This window comes from Ambystoma mexicanum, chromosome 1p (assembly GCF_040938575.1).
Source record: "Ambystoma mexicanum isolate Mex_15411 chromosome 1p, UKY_AmexF1_1, whole genome shotgun sequence".
NCBI classification, from domain to species: domain Eukaryota; kingdom Metazoa; phylum Chordata; class Amphibia; order Caudata; family Ambystomatidae; genus Ambystoma; species Ambystoma mexicanum.
This window is the reverse complement of record NC_090921.1, coordinates 849,700,616-849,717,781: the sequence shown is the minus strand read 5'-3', so window position 1 is coordinate 849,717,781 and position 17,166 is coordinate 849,700,616.

Sequence of the window (17,166 nt, the reverse complement as noted above, 5' to 3'; positions counted from 1 at the left end):
CACCAGGCCCCCACTCATGTCCCCTATTACCCCCACCAGTGCAGGGGCAGCCTCCACCAGGCCCCCACTCATGTCTCCCACCACCCCCACCCCCCGGCAGTGCAGGGGCAGCCTCCACCAGGCCCCCACTCATGTCCCCTATCACCCCTACCCCCCAGCAGTGCAGGGGCAGCCTCCACCAGGCCCCAACTCATGTTCCCTATCACCCCCACCCCCCAGCAGTGCAGGGGCAGCCTCCACCAGGCCCCCACTCATTTCTCCCACCACCCCCACCCCCTAGCCACCATGGGCAGCCCCCACCAGGCTCCCACCCATGTCTACCACCACCCCCACCCCCCAGCAGTGCTGGGGCAGCCCCCACCAGGCCCCCTCTCATGTCGACCACCCACCCCACCCCCCAGCCACCCTGGGCAGCCCCCACCAGGCCCCCACTCATGTCTCCCACCACCCCCACCCCCCAGCCACCGGGGGCAGCCTCCACCAGGCCCCCACTCATGTCTCCCACCACCCCCACCCCCAGCAGTGCAGGGGCAGCCTCCACCAGGCCCCCACTCATGTCCCCTATCACCCCCACCCCCCAGCAGTGCAGGGACAGCCTCCACCAGGCCCCCACTCATGTCTCCCACCACCCCCACCCCCCAGCCACTGGGGGCAGCCTCCACCAGGCCCCCACTCATGTCCCCTATCACCACCACCCCCCAGCAGTGCAGGGGCAGCACCACCAGGCCCCCACTCATGTCCCCTATCACCCCCAGCCACCAGGGGCACCCTCCACCAGGCCCCCACTCATGTCTCCCACCACCCCCACACCCCAGCCACCATGGGCAGCCCCCACCAGGCTCCCACCCATGTCTGCCACCACCCCCACCCCCCAGCAGTGCAGGGGCAGCCTCCACCAGGCCCCCACTCATGTCTCCCACCACCACCCCCCAGCAGTGCAGGGGCAGCCTCCACCAGGCCCCCACTCATGTCTCCCATCACCCCCACCCCCCAGCAGTGCAGGGCACCCTCCACCAGGCCCCCACTTATGTCCCCTATCACCCCCAACCCCCAGCCACCAGGGGCACCCTCCACCAGGCCCCCACTCATGTCTCCCACCACCCCCACCCCCCAGCCACCATGGGCAGCCCCCACCAGGCTCCCACCCATGTCTACCACCACCCCACCCCCCAGCAGTGCAGGGGCAGCCTCCACCAGGCCCCCACTCATGTCCCCTATCACCCCCACCCCCCAGCAGTGCAGGGGCAGCCTCCACCAGGCCCCCACTCATGTCTCCCACCACCCCCACCCCCCAGCCACCATGGGCAGCCTCCACCAGGCCCCCACTCATGTCTCCCACCACCCCCACCCCCCAGCAGTGCAGGGGCAGCCTCCACCAGGCCCCCACTCATGTCCCCCTGCACCCAGGTCCTCATAATCCCCAATCATGTGCGTTATGGTCAGCCTCCACAGCCAAAAGGCCCTACCAAGTAACCCATTCACCCACATGGAAATGGAAATTACATGTTACACCCCCAATGTTCATATGTCCGTCACACACAATGGTTGCAATTGAATGGGAAAACACCCAACATGACATTCATGAAACCAATGAGATCATACCACACAGTGAAGTATGAAAACAAAATTGTATTAAAAACAATTGAATGCAAATGAAATGAAACAAACTACAATGGCAATGAAAAAAAGATAAGCTGCATGTCCGTCAAAAAAAATTAAAACTACAAATCCAAATTCAAAAAAATGTTGTCCAAAGTCACATTAAAAATAAAATCAATCCGAGAGAGAAAAATAAATGCAAAGACCATTGCTCCATGGTGAATAAATAAAAACAAAAAAAATAAAACAATCCAATGAAGAACTATGTACAAAACATCCAAGGGTCCATGAGCCCAACTGAACAAAGGAAACCTACAAAAAACCCTAACTAAAATGCAACTATATACAAAAAGTGGAGCAGTGTCCGTCGACTCCAAATCATAAGAAGAAACAAAGGAAACCTAAAACTAAAGAACTATATACAAAGGCGGCGGGCAAGTCCAGCGGCTCACTCCGTGGTGTTCCGGGCCAAGGCATCATCAAACTCCTCTTCGATGTCCCGGAGGCGGTCCTGTTCCATAGCCCCGAGGGTCCGCAGGGACGACGCCATCTGCTCCTCCAACCCCCTGCGGATTGCCTCGAGGCACTCGGCCCGTCTCAGGGCTCTCCGCATGGAGTTCTCCACCCTGACCATCGTGAGCCACGCCTCTTCCGCCCACCGCCGCTCCGCACCTATCTGCTGGCCCAACCGCAGCCACACAGAAGACACTTCCCGTCCTGGGTCCTCCTGCCCTCCTGCCGATGCCTGCCCCTCCGATGTTGATGGCCCCGAGCCATGATGCCTCCGACGTTGACTCTGCTGCTGCCTCCGACGCAACCGCCTCTGCCAGCACAATGGCATCCAGGCTGATGGAATCCACCGACGCCGTCGTGCACGTGCACTGCCTGATGATGCCGGCACATCCTCCATCTGCTGGGGTACAGTTGCTGTGGTGTCCACCCCTGCTGGACCTCCGACTCCCGACTGTGGCAGGGATGGGATCCCCACCGAGCTGGCTGCATTGGTCAGGGCAGGTCCACAGGGGGCCCTGGTGGCATCTGGGCCGGAAGACGGCAAGGAGAACGACCGGCGTATAGCCTCCACAGAGGAGGAGAGGGCCGCCAGATTGGCCGACACATGCAGGAAACCCCCGAACATGGAAGATCCCAATTGGGCCACGGCGGCACGGTGCTCTTCGTGATGACTTGCGTGCTCCTCCCGGGAAGCACGCACGTCATCACGAATTGCACCCGCGCGCATCAGGACCTTCTCCATACGGCCACGGGTCCCCTCGTCCACAGGTGGAGGGGAGTCAGGTGACATGGACATCCCCTCTACCTGCGGACGGGCCTGGGACGGGGCATCCCTGCTGGTGCATGGTGGTGCACTCACAGGGTCAGGGACAGCGACATGCACAGGCCCCTCCACGGTGACCTGTGCTGCCTCCTGCCCCTGCCCCTGGACTGCACCACTTGCACCAGCAGGGATGCCCTCACCAGGCCCCATGTGTGCCTCAGTGGCGGCCTCCTCCTCCTCTGTGGAAACCACCAACCTGGATGGCTCCTCACTGTCTTCCGCCGTAGCAGGCCCCTGTGGGGGCTCACCCACCCCTTCCGCTGCAGCCATGGGGGCATCCCCGCTGCCTTGCTCCAATGTGCCGTCCCCGCCCTCTTCTTCACTAGCCTCTGCGTAGAGAGAGACATAGAACACAAGCATCAGGGTACTGTACAATGGTCCCCTAGACAGGAAGCAATAGCAGATGAGTACCACTGTCAAAGTACACTTCCATCATGTCCCTCCACAACACATGGGTCAGTCCAGGCAAAACACACACAGTAACAGGCATGGTGCATGCCATGGACATTTCCATACATGTCCAATGGACGCTTGAAACATACAATGATATGGAACTCACATGCATCATGGGTCATGCCTATCACATGCACACACTTCACCTCAGTCACATCCATCTGGCCTCATACACCCCAAACACAGCGGATACAAGGATAACTAGGCTGCATCAGTGAATCTGTGCATTGTCACACACATGTGTCATGCATCCATGGCATTCACAAGTCACAGACACGCAGGTCAGGCACACAGACATGGCTACCATATATGTACCTGGCATCAGCACCCATCCCTCACCCCCACCCATGTCAAGGAACATAGACTGGCATGCTCTCATGTGTAAAATCTGCATAGGGCTCCCCTTGTCACATTTAAACACATGCAACGACCATGTGGTTCACACATCACTGGTCGCACATGCATTACCATGATGTCCCTGCACACATACATGCGTACATGGCCTATGTCACACATACAGGCAAGTATCAGACAACCAGCACACCGCAACATGCCCTGTCTCACACAGCAATGCTTGGCCACTTACCGCTCAACTCCAGACGGGTCTCCCTCTCAAGGATCTGGGCGTGGAGCGCTGGGTGTACGCGTTCCAGGACCCTCATCTGGATGGAACTCATGCGGCCCCGGCCCCCCTCCACGAGGCGCCGGGCCTTCACGAGGGTTCTGGACCTCAAGTCCTCCCAGCGCTTCTTGATCTTCTGGATGTCGCGGGTTGCCACCCCCTCCGCATTGATGGCAACCACACAGTCGGCCAAGATCCTCTCCCGTCCTTCCTTGCTGGCGCGGGACGATCTGAAGAGGGCATCATACTGCCCCAGGACATGCTCCACCAGGAGACCAACTTCGGTGGCAGTGAAGCTGGTGCCCCTCTGCCCCTCTGGCCTGGGGTTGCCACTGGTGCCAGATGTCGAAGTGCCCGACATGGCAACCCCAGAGCAGGAGTGGGTGGGCAACTGGGTCCTGGGGCTGGGCTGTGGAGCGATGTTATCCCAGTCGGGAGTCTTCTGTTCCAGCAGGGGTGGACACAGCAACTGGACCCCTGCAGATGGCTGATGTGCAGGCACCATATGGCGGGGCACGGTGGCAGCAGGCAGGCAGGCAGGCAGGCAGGCAGGCAGCAGCAGATGGCACGTGGGAGGCTGCTCGAGGCACTGGGGGGCCGTAATTCGGCCTTCTGGGCAGGAGCGTGGTCTTCCGTGTGTTTTTCGCGTGGCCAGCTTGATACGGAGTGATTTGGCACGTGAAAATCCTGCACGTCAGCGTGAAATTCGAGGAAAGGCCCTTATCGCGTAAGCGCGTCAGCACGCATACGCGATTCTATTGGACCAAAGGCCCTCAGCGCGTAAGCGCGTCTGTGACGTGACCCGCACGGGTGTTTCCCTCATAGCACGTGATGACGGAGCACACGTGGAAAGACTGCACGTCAGAGTGTCATCCCGTGTAATTGGACAAAAGTGCGCGTACACGCGATTGGCCTATGTACGTGTATTTCAGGGGTGCGCGGGCACTTACACACGCGAGTACATCAGCGCACGTGTATTCCGGGGTGCGCAGGAATTTCCACACGCTATTGGCCTGGGTACTGGATTTCAGGGGTGCGCGGGAAGTTTCACACGCTCGCCTACAACACGCGCAAAGAAACACGTACGCCAGTAGTAAGCAGGCATACGTCGACCCGCGAAGCATAAATTTGGGCACAAAAAACTAACAAGCTCAGACGCCAGGATGAATATACCGTTCCTAGCAGCAGTGGCCGTGGGCTACCAAAGGAGGAGGAGGAGGATAGTCAGGGTCAGAATTTTCACACCCAGAACCAGCCTTTTCGGGATGCCTGATGACCAGGTGTATGGGAGGTACAGGTTTCCACCACACATAATACTGGACCTGGTGAGTGAGTGGGAGGATGACCTCACATCACCCACCCTGTGCTCCCAAGCACTCAGCCCCCTGGAGAAGGTCCTCAATGTACTGCACTTCTTAGCCACTGGATCATTTCAGCGGACAAGTGCCATAGTGGGTGGGGTGTCACAGGCCACGCAGTCACGCTGCCTACACCAGGTCATGAACATTATCACTGCACGCCCATCAGTTCGCAGGCACATATACCTGCCCAGAACACCTGCAGAAAGGCATGCTGCCGCCCTGGATTTTTACGGTGTGGCACGATTCCCCAAAGTGCTAGGTGCCATCGACTGCACCCATGTGGCTCTACGTTCCGCCAGGGCATCTGAGCACATCTATAGGAACCGCAAGCACTGGCATTCCATCAACGTGCAGGTAGTATGTAATGCCAAGGGAATCATCACCTCAGTATATGCCAACTATCCCGGGTCCACCCACGACAGCTTCATTTACCGAATGTCCACCCTAAGCCGGGACCTAGAAGCTGGGCGGCATGGCGATACATGGCTGCTTGGTGAGTATGAATGCCACTGCACATGCATGCATGTCAAATACTGAGCAAGGTCACAACCCCACCAATGATACCCATCACCACCTCCACAGGGGACAGTGCCTACCCTCTCAGCCCCCACATGATGACGCCAATTCGGAACCCCACCACGCCACCCGAGGTAAGATATAACACAGCCCATATTGCAACTCGGGGCATAGTGGAGCGCACATTCGGAGTGCTTAAGTCACGCTTTCGCTCCCTTGACCGTTCTGGCGGGAAGCTGTTATACGCTCCCCCAGTAGTGTGCAGGATCATAGTGGCAGCATGTGTCCTGCACAACGTTGCAACACACCGGGGCCTGGCCGTGGACATGGTGGTGCCCCCACATCCCCAACCACATGCACGCCCGCTGCGCATGGGAGGGGAAAGGGCACGGGGGGAGGCAGCCCGTACAAAGCTAGTGGCTAATTACTTCACATAGAAGTCACACCCCTGTGGAGTGCACACTGCCCTGGCACATACCATCTGACAATCAATGATGACTCAACCTGACAATGATCCTGAATGTCTGGAGAATCAACCGTCAAAACCATATCAGCCTGAGATTGTTCACCTGGAAGTGTTACAATGTGTGCATCCCTACCTACACAGACACCACCAATGCAGTTTCGTGAAAAAACACATTCATGCAGCTAAAATGAATACCCACTTGCAAAATGCAACATGAGGACAGTGCCATGTCACCCAACCCATCCCCAGCACTGCCACACGACACACCATGCCATGTCATGCTATGTGCGGGTAAACAAAGTAATCCCCACAACATGACACAAGTGTCACAAAGTACAGTGTCCCTAATTGAAACTCACGACACCTGAAATGCTCACAGTAATGCAGGACCAACAACACACTTGAGCAGGTATTTAGCAATAACACTTATCAGCTACTGACCCTCACAACTACCATTAACATGACATTACGAATGTAAGGAATTAGTAGTCTCACCACCTGGAAATGCCTGCACTCCCACCACTTCCAACTGCACAGTGTTGCCGCCATGTAGAGTTGTAGGTGCACTGCTGCCAACATGGACTCCATCTCCAAAGTAGAGGGCCTTGTGTAGACATGAGGAAAGGACCTGCAAATTAGGAGGTAGACATGGATGATGAGTTACACATCTATGCAACATGCAGTGTACAACACAACAGCAATATGCACTAGGAATGTATACACAGTATTGACTAGACTACCCACACATGTAGTGGGAGTCCAATGTCACCATGTACGTCAATGTCCCTTGGGCACACCCTTTGCAAGCCCATGGAAACGGAAAGCAGGAGGGGTGTGTGTGACAAAAACCCAAGCATCTGAACCAAATACATGACAAGCCTGCATGTGCCCAGCCACAATGCAGCGTATGCCCACGGGAGCCACACAAGGCAACACACTGTCCCCAAAAAAAAAAAAAAAAAAAAATCAAAAATGGCCATTAATGGGCCCGGGGGGGGGGGGGTTGAGGAGGCCACCCAGGAGGTCCGAGGACAGGGTGCACACCAAAACCCACCTGTGTGGATCTTGCGAAAAAAAAACACCTCCATGGGCTCATAGCCCATACGGCTACCCTATTGTGGGAGTATAACTGCTGTCGCTATTCTCACCCTGTGCAGCTGCATCCGGAGGTGGTGGCACTATGGGAGGCAGCCCACGCAAGGCCCTAGTCTGTTCCTCCATGGCTGCAAGCATGCAGGTGTGGTAGGTCTCGTTCTGGAGGATGAGTGTGCGGAGGTCCCCATGCAACAACTCACGGGATGCCCGGACATCCGCCCTAGTTGCCTGCATCTCAGCTGAGAGCGTACGGGTGAGACGCTCCAGCTGCTGTTCTGTCCTTCGGTTTGTTGAAGCCTCAACCTCAACAAGAGTCATCCTGAGGTGAAGGAGTTCCAGCCTCAGGGCTTCCCTGTGGCCCTGGGACTCTATGGAGATGGCTTCCTGCAGAGTCGCCAGTGCCGCCCGCCTGTCCCTGTTGGACGCCAACATGTCCTCCCTGTGTGACTGGCAGATGGAGTCGGTTGCCTGCTGTAGTCGCTCCATCAGCCTTTCGGGGGGGACAGTGGAAGTGGCCACCCTATCCATGGCCTGAGCCATCATCTCTGATGATGCTGCCTGTTGGGTTGCCATACCGTAAATGGATTGCTCCCATGCGGTATTGCCAGGTGGCGTACGGCCACCACGTCGGCGGGCACCACACCTGTCTGGGGCAAGGCGAACTGGGCCTTGCTGTGCCGGCACTGCCTGAGGCTGCAGGACTGCATTCCCCCTCTGATCTGCTGGCCCAGGAACAGGATCAGATGTCGCGGAGTGTGACTCTGCATCCGTAACCACCAAAGGCGTAGCTGCCAACACTGACATCCCCATTGAGGGTTCTGACCCTGGTGCAGGTGGGTCGGACAGAACAGAATCCCTCCAAGGAACACTCACCTGTCACCTGCGACGGCACGTAGGTCTCATCATCCGAATCAACACCTGAGTACAGCTCGGGGGAGGTGCAGCCAGAGACACCCCTTGAGAGCACGACCTGCAGCAGTTGTGGGTTCTCACCCACCACCACACCACGTCCCTCACTGGTGGTCGGTCGGCCCTCAGACCCTTCCTGGGTCTGCACCATCTCCACAACCCCAGCAGTATCAGGTGTGTCTTCCCCTGCAAAGACATAAAAGAAAACAAATGGAAACAGGCATTAGCACCATGGCACACAATGAGGGCTGAGAAGCTACAGAACCAGTACTTGATTGACACATGTCCCACATGACTAAAACCCTCCCATGCATGCACCCTCGCTGCGTATGAAAGGGAGGCAAATGGCACACATTGATGACACCAAGATGGAAGATGAACACATTTGCTGCATGCTGCCTAGCAGTGGCATCACACATTGGCCTGTGATTGCCAGGTGCAATACACATGCCATCACACAGATGGCATGTACCATTGCTATTGAGTGAAGATGGAGAGGAGGGCAGCACTTATTCATTCAGTCCAGTTCCCTCATGTAATAGCTTTTCTAATTCAAACAGGTCTGATTTTTCACCTGGAGCTGCCAGTCCAAAATGGTCCGATTGCACAGGGACATGTCTAAACAAATGATATCCAGGTAACAAAGTCACTCCACTTTACCATAGCCATGTCAGACATGTGACTAGAGGAATGAGAAATGCCTAGTAAAAGTGGTGGAATGCAAAAAATCTGCCTGAATGAACAGAGAAAAATAAGCAACAATGTTGTGGCAAGGTGACACTTCAAGGGCAACTGGCGTGCTGTTGGGCTAGATGTCTACTGTTGGCAGAAGGGATACTGCTATGGCCAAATGCTGCTGCGCAGAATGTATTGCATGAAGCACATGGGTGACCCAAACAACTCAGGCGCACACACCCTCACCTGGCACACAAACAGAAGCCCTCACACACACACCATGCACATGGATGACACACACATGCATGTGCACTCACTGGACAATGCCTCATAATCAGGCAGATCTCCCACACATGCATGTGCACTCACCGCAATGCCTCATAATCAGGCAGATCTCCCACGCCTTGGATCTGTTCCTCCATGACGTAGGTCCCAGCAACTGACTCATGTAGAGTGAGTTCCATGTCTTCTACTGGAGACCCACCTCCAGTCACTAGAGTTGCGGCATGACTTGAGGCCAGCTTATTCTTTGCCCTGCGCTTTAGGTAATTCCAGCGCTTATAGCAATCATTGGCTGTGCGCCTCACGATTCCAAGGGCACTTACGATGTCCGCAACGGTCTGCCAGTGTGCCTGGCATTGTGCAGGTGTGGTCTTGGATCCTGCAACAATGACCATCTCGTTATCATGTGCGGACACATACTCGACAAGTGCATTCAGTTCGGCATCCGTGAAGCTGGGCTTCCTCGACGGGCCGGACTGTGTAGCCGTGTCTGGGGCATCAGCCTGTGCCGGACGAGCACTTTTCCTCTTCCGCTTGGAAGGTGGTGGTGATCCTGAGTGTCCTACGCCGCTCTGGACACTAGGGGCAGGAGCCCTGGTGGACTCTGTATCAGGAGTGTGGGATTGCACACTCAGCATGGGAGTTGGTGCAGGCATTGGCTCAAGTGTAATGGTGTCAGGGGGAATGTCAGCAGGATGGACTAGGACCGACACTGTCCTGGCTGGGTGTGTGAGAGCTGGGGTGGATGGAGCTGCAGCTGCCCCTGCAGCCTCTCCACCCTGCCTACTTGGGGCAGCAGATGACCTTGCTGCCCCTGATCCACGTGGCCTGATGACATCAACGTGCACCAGCGCACGTGTCATAGGCCTGCTGACCTGGAAGTCAGCCATGGAGTCAGCCAGGTCTGGTGCCACAATGGGCTGGTCCAACAAGGGCTGAGCATGGATGGTGTCAGCCACATCACCCTCAACCAGGGGGGTTGGGGGGGGGATTATGGGTGCCCTTGACTGGTCCTCCACACATGGGGGGACAGGGTCACCCTGCAAGTAACAACCACGTCCCCTACCGGATCCACCACGGCCACCACTTGTGGCTCGTCCACCTTTGCCACCCTTATGGATTCCTCGCCTCCCAACCATGGCACTGATGTTAATGTGCGTATGGGAGTGCTGTAAACTATTGTCCTGGGCAATTGGGGGTCAAAGGGGTAGGGTACGAGATGGTAATCGTACCCTAGTGCTCTAGCAAGGCTGAATGTGACCCCTGGGGAAAGATGACGGGTCACGCAATGCACAGGAAGCCCAAAAAAGGGAGATAACGTGCACGCAACCCCTCCTAGACCACGTGTGCGGAAAAAAAACCTGCACTACGCTGTGGCACCCAGTAACACAAGAATGAACGTATGCGTGTCACACGCAGCCTAGAATGACCTCTGAAGGGGTAGGCTACACACGGGGCAAGCACAGATGTTAGATACGTGCGTGACTCACCGTTTGCCAGGAAAAAGAGCGTGAAAAAGAAGCGCGTGTGCGCGTTGGCAACACCCCCGCCAAAAGAAGAATTGTACGCTGTCTGAGGAGACAGGACAACAGTAGAAGGGAACGCTGTTTGAGGGAACAGGCCCAGGAAAACCAGAAAAAGAGAAAAAAGAGAAAAAGCTGTCAGAGGTAACAGGGAGTACGAACCTGAAACGCCGTGAAGTAAATCGCGTGTGAAACGACAAGAAGTACAGATTTCACCCACTCGCTCTCCACGAAAAGCACGTACAAGGAAATGGTGTTCTAAATGTACCTTTTATGCAGGCCCACACGTCCAGCGTCACTTCCGCGTGTACGCGCTAGGGCCATTTCCACCAATTACACACTTTGTCACTTCCGCGTGTACGCGCTAGGGCCATTTCCACCAATTACACGCTTTGTCACTTCCGCGTGTACGCGCTAAGGCCATTTCCACCAATTGCACGCTTTGACACTCGGACGTGTCTTTCATTTTTTTAACACGCAACATTTCAAACGTGTGCCATATTCAACGTGCACGTGACTTCATAGACGCACATACGCTGTTGGCCTTTGGGCCAATGAATGTACAGACGTGTGCTGACGCGCTTACGCGCTAAGGGCCTTTCCTCGAATTACACGCAGACGTGCTGGATTTTCACGTGCAAAATCACTCCGTATCAAGCTGGCCACGCGTTCACACACGGAAGACCACGCTCCTGCCCAGAAGGCCGAATTACTGCCCCCCAGAGCCCTGAGCATGCTCCCACCTGCCATCTGCTGCTGCCTGACTGCCTGCTGCCCACGTGCCCTGCCATTTGCTGCCTGCACATCAGCCAGGGGTGCTGTTGCTGTGACCACCCCTGCTGGAACCGAAGACTCCCGACTGCTTTTCCATCGCCCCACAGCCCAGCCCCAGGACCCTGTTGCCCACCCACTCCTGCCTCTGGGGTTGCCATGTCGGGCACTGCAACATCTGGCACCAGTGGCAACCCCCGGCCAAGGAGGCAGAGGGGCACCAGCTTCACTGCCATCGAAGTTGGTGTCCTGGTGGAGCATGTCCTGGGGCAGTATGATGCCCTCTTCGGAAGGTTGCGCGCCGACAAGGAAGGACGGACTCGGATCTGGATGGACATCGTGACTGCCATCAACGCGGAGGAGGTGGCAGTCCGCGACTACGAACGTGTCAGGAAGCGCTGGGAGGACTTCAGGTCCAGGACCCTCAACAAGGCCCGGTGCCTCCTGAAGGCAGCGGATGCTAAGGGGCACCGGGGCCACTTGTCGGAAGATCAGATGAGGGTCCTGGAACGCATATCCCCAGCGCTCCACGTCCAGGTCCTTGAGAGGCAGACCCGTCTGGAGTCGAGCGGTAATTGTAAATGCATACTGATTGTAAGCTGTGCGTGTGGTGTGCCAGGAGTGTGCAGGTTGAACATGTATTTTTATGTGGGCAAGTAGGGGGGGTGTACAGGGCCGTGAGGGTGACACATGCGAGGGGTCTCATGTGTGACACATGGATGGTGCTTGTGTGTGTGGGCTTGCATGGCACAGGATGTGGAGGAATGATTGTCAGGTGTGACATGGATGTCGATTGGAACACTGCGACAGTTGGCGGAGGTGTACACATGCATGCAAGTTTGGTGGTGTGTGTGCATGTGTAGTGTACTCTCTATGTTGCATGTGATGTGTGGATGACCTTTGGCTGCTCATGCTGTTGTATGTGAATGGATGGTGCTGGCTGTTGCAATATGGCTGTGGTATGGCTCATGTGTGCAAGTTGAAATGACATGTGTGTTGGGGATTGTGATGCCATGTCTGAGGTTTACCAATGCCACTCATGTATGACTGTCATGTGTGTATGAGTCCATTGTACAGTGCCCTGATGCCTGTGTTTTCTTTCTCCCTGTCTGCAGCGTCAACTGATGAAGAGGGCGGAGAAGGTGCTGTGGAGCACAGCGGCAGGGGTCGCACCACCAGCCGGAGACGCAAGGCCCGGATCCCCTCCCAGGTTCTGATCTCGTCGGGGAGTGAGGAGTCCGGTGCCGTGTCCCAGGCCGCAGCTGCCGAGGGGAGGTCCAAGAGGCGGAGGTTGGAGTTGGACTCCTCGGCAGCAGAAGGGGCAGCTGGGACCCCACAGGGCCCAACGGAGGAAGATGGCACTGAGTCATCCAGGTTGGTGGGGGGTTTGGAGGAGGAGGAGGCCGTGCAAGCGACAGAGGCGGGGTCTGGTGGTGGGGATTCCACTGGTGCTAGTGGTGCAGTGCAGGATCAGGGACAGGAGGCAGCACAGGCCGCCGCGGAGGTGCCTGTGTGCAATCCTGTCCCTGCTCCTTTCACTGCATCATCTTGCACCAGCGGGGATGCCTACCTCCAGACCCATTCTCAGGGAGGGGATTCGCTTACAACACCTGGCCTTCCTCTCCCTGTGGATGTGGCTATCCTGCACCAGGTTGAGCCTGTCCAGGGTGGGGTGGCGTTGCGTCAACGGGCCATGCGAGCTGACCTGCAGTCTTTTCATGATGAGTGTGCACGTCTTCTCGCATGGCTCGTTGACCGCGTTGACCCACTGGGACAGCTCACCAGGGCTGGATTCCTCCATTTCCTGGACCTTGTCCCGTCCCCCTCCTCCACGGAACCCCCTATGCCCCAGTCGTCCTCCATGCCATCTTCCCACCCATGTGTCACCTGGGTGCCCTGTGGAGCTGCCTCCGACCGTGCGGCCAGGCTGGTGGACAACAGATCCCTGCCACAGTCGGGAGTCGGACGTCCAGCAGGGGTGGCCACATCAACGACTGCACCCCAGCTGGAGGAGGATGTGCAGGCACCATCGGACAGGGCACATGGACAGCAGCAGCTGCAGCAGCAGGAGGCTGTAGGTGGGAGCCACGATAGCTCGGGGGCTTCAACATCGGAGGGGCAGGCATCGGCCGGAGGGCAGGAGGACCCTGGACGGGAAGTGTCTTCCGTGTGGCAGTGGTTGGGCCACACCATAGATGCGGAGCGGCGGCGGGCGGAAGAGGCGCGGCTCACGATGGTCAGGGCGGAGAACTCCATGCGGAGGGCCCTGAGGCGGGCCGAGTGCCTCGAGGCAATCCGCAGGGAGTTGGAGGTGAACATGTCGGCGTCCCTGCGGACCCTCGGGGCCATGGAACAGGACCGCCTCCGGGACATAGACGAGGAGTTTGATGATGCCTTGGCCCGGAACACCACTAAGTGAGCCGCTGGACTGGCCCGCCGCCATTGTATATAGTTATTTAGTGATAGGTTTCCTTTATAGTTTATTTTTATTTGGAGTCGACGGACACTGCTCCACCTTTTGTATATAGTTCCATTTTAGGTTTTTAGGTTTTGATTTTTTCATTCTTCAATGTGTGGTTTCATCTCATTGTGAGTGGGGGCCTGGTGGAGGCTGCCCCCCAGTGCTGGGGGGTGGGGGTGGTGGTAGACATGGGTGGGAGCCTGGTGGGGGCTGCCCCACAGTGCTGGGGGGTGGGGGTGATAGGGGACATGAGTGGGGGCCTGGTGGAGGCTGCCCATGGTGGCTGGGGGGTGGGGGTGGTGGGAGACATGGGTGGGGGCCTGGTGGAGGGTGCCCCACACTGCTGGGGGGGGCATTGGGGGGGTGGGAGACATGAGTGGGGGCCTGGTGGAGGCTGCCCCTGCACTGCTGGGGGTGGGGGTGGTGGTAGACATGGGTGGGAGCATGGTGGAGGGTGCCCCACAGTGCTGGGGGGTGGGGTGGGTGGGAGACATGAGTGGGGGCCTGGTGGAGGCTGCCCATGGTGGCTGGGGGGTGGTGGTGGTGGGAGACATGGGTGGGGGCCTGGTGGAGGCTGCCCCTGCACTGCTGGGGGGTGGGGGTGGGTGGGGTGGGAGACATGAGTGGGGGCCTGGTGGGGGCTGCCCATGGGGGGTGGGGGGTGGGGGTGGTGGTAGACATGGGTGGAAGCCTGGTGGGGGCTGCCCATGGTGGCTGGGGGGTGGGGGTGGTGGGAGACATGAGTGGGGGCCTGGTGGAGGCTGCCCCACAGTGCTGGGGGGTGGGGGTGGTGGTAGACATGGGTGGGAGCCTGGTGGGGGCTGCCCCACAGTGCTGGGGGGTGGGGGTGATAGGGGACATGAGTGGGGGCCTGGTGGAGGCTGCCCCTGCACTGCTGGGGGTTGGGGGTGGTGGTAGACATGGGTGGGAGCCTGGTGGGGGCTGCCCATGGGGGGTGGGGGGTGGGGGTGGGTGGAAGACATGAGTGGGGGCCTGGTGGAGGCTGCCCCTGCACTGCTGGGGGGTGGGGGTGGGTGGGAGACATGAGTGGGGGGCCTGGTGGGGGCTGCCCATGGTGGCTGGGGGGTGGGGGTGGTGGTAGACATGGGTGGGAGCCTGGTGGAGGGTGCCCCACAGTGCTGGGGAGTGGGGTGGGTGGGAGACATGAGTGGGGGCCTGGTGGAGGCTGCTCATGGTGGCTGGGGGGTGGGGGTGGTGGTAGACATGGGTGGGGGCCTGGTGGAGGGTGCCCCACAGTGCTGGGGAGTGGGGTGGGTGGGAGACATGAGTGGGGGCCTGGTGGAGGCTGCCCATGGTGGCTGGGGGGTGGGGGTGGTGGGAGACATGGGTGGGGGCCTGGTGGAGGGTGCCCCACACTGCTGGGGGGGGTGGGAGACATGAGTGGGGGCCTGGTGGAGGCTGCCCCTGCACTGCTGGGGGGTGGGGGTGGTGGTAGACATGGGTGGGAGCCTGGTGGGGGCTGCCCATGGTGGCTGGGGGGTGGGGGTGGTGGGAGACATGAGTGGGGGCCTGCAGGTGTGCAGGGTAGTCCCCTGTTTTGTGGGCTGCCTGCAGGGGCCGTGGAGGGTGTACAGGGAACACCTGTGAGGACCCACCCAGCCTAATTGCGTGTGTAACTTCCCGCGCACCCCTGTAATACACGTACCCAGCCAAATCGCGTGTGATAATTCCTGCGTACCCCTGTAATACACGTACCCTGGCTAATCGCGTGTAAAACTTCATGCGTACCCCTGTCATACACGTACCCAGCCAAATCGTTTGTGATAATTCCCGCGTACCCCTGTAATACACGTACCCTGGCTAATCGCATGTAAAACTTCACGCGTACCCCTGTCATACACGTACCCTGGCTAATCGCGTGTAAAACTTCCCGCGTACCCCTGTAATACACTTACCCTGGCTAATCGCATGTAAAACTTTCCGCCTACCCCTGATATGAACGTTACCCGCTTTGCGTTCCTTGTTTGGCAGCCCTGTAAACTGGTCCAGGGTTAGCGCAGCCCTTTGCGATGATTTAGCGATTTTGATGGCTTTTCCTTGCGCGAGTGCGTTCTTGGGGGCGTTACTGGCGCTGCTGCAGGGTCGCTGCGATATTCTGCGCCACGGCTGGTTTGGGAGCCTAAAATCCATGAATACGCTGTGCGCGGAAATCGGTTTTGGCGCATGCGCCTGGCGCAGACAATCGCACGCGGACACTCTGCGCCAGCCGCTTGCGACACTTTTCTGCTAAATACTATGAATTACCCTGTGAGTCTCTTGCAAATGCAATTTATTCATTGTATAAGCGCCTAATAAATGCCCAATAAATAAATACATACATAAATAAATAGCGCTCTGTCGTAACCTCCCTCAGCACCCATTCACATGCCTGACCTCTTTGGTTTCATACTGGAGCTTAGCCAGTGCACCTAATTCCTAAGGTTGGCCAAATGCTCACACAAACTTTAAGCCTTTTCTGAGAATGCTCCCATACCACAATTTCAGTCCCAGAGGGCGTTCCTACAAAAAAAGTGTCAAGACGATTCACATGGGTAAAGGACTACATAAATGACAACTACTACTACTACTTATAGCCTCAAAGTCATAGAGGCCACAGTCTACTTGGGACAGATTGACATTTGATAAGGGTGAATCCTTGGATTTATTAAGATTTTATTAAAATACATAAATGATGCGGGTAATTCCATCTCAGAAACAGTCATCTGCTAATCAGATCTCCCTTTCACAAGCTCCATGCCAAAAAATGCTCTACCAGTGGTACAAAACAGTTTCAGAAGACACAAGTACCCATTTGACAGCTGCACCGACAGTCACATCTCTAAAGCATGGGGGTGCATTTGAGACATGCACCCCTGTACCAAAACCCCATAATTCTGATTGGACTGCCCTGGTGTCAGATACATCTTTAAATGTAATCCATACTTAAGTTTTGGCTTGGTGGAGGGCATTTCTAATAATTATTGCAGCCCAGCAATTTGATATCATTCATGTGTCAGCCTGTTGAGCCCACATCCGCTGTGAAAGGATTATGTGTATTCTCCCCAGCTAGGGCTTGATCCTATTGAGAAGGGAATGG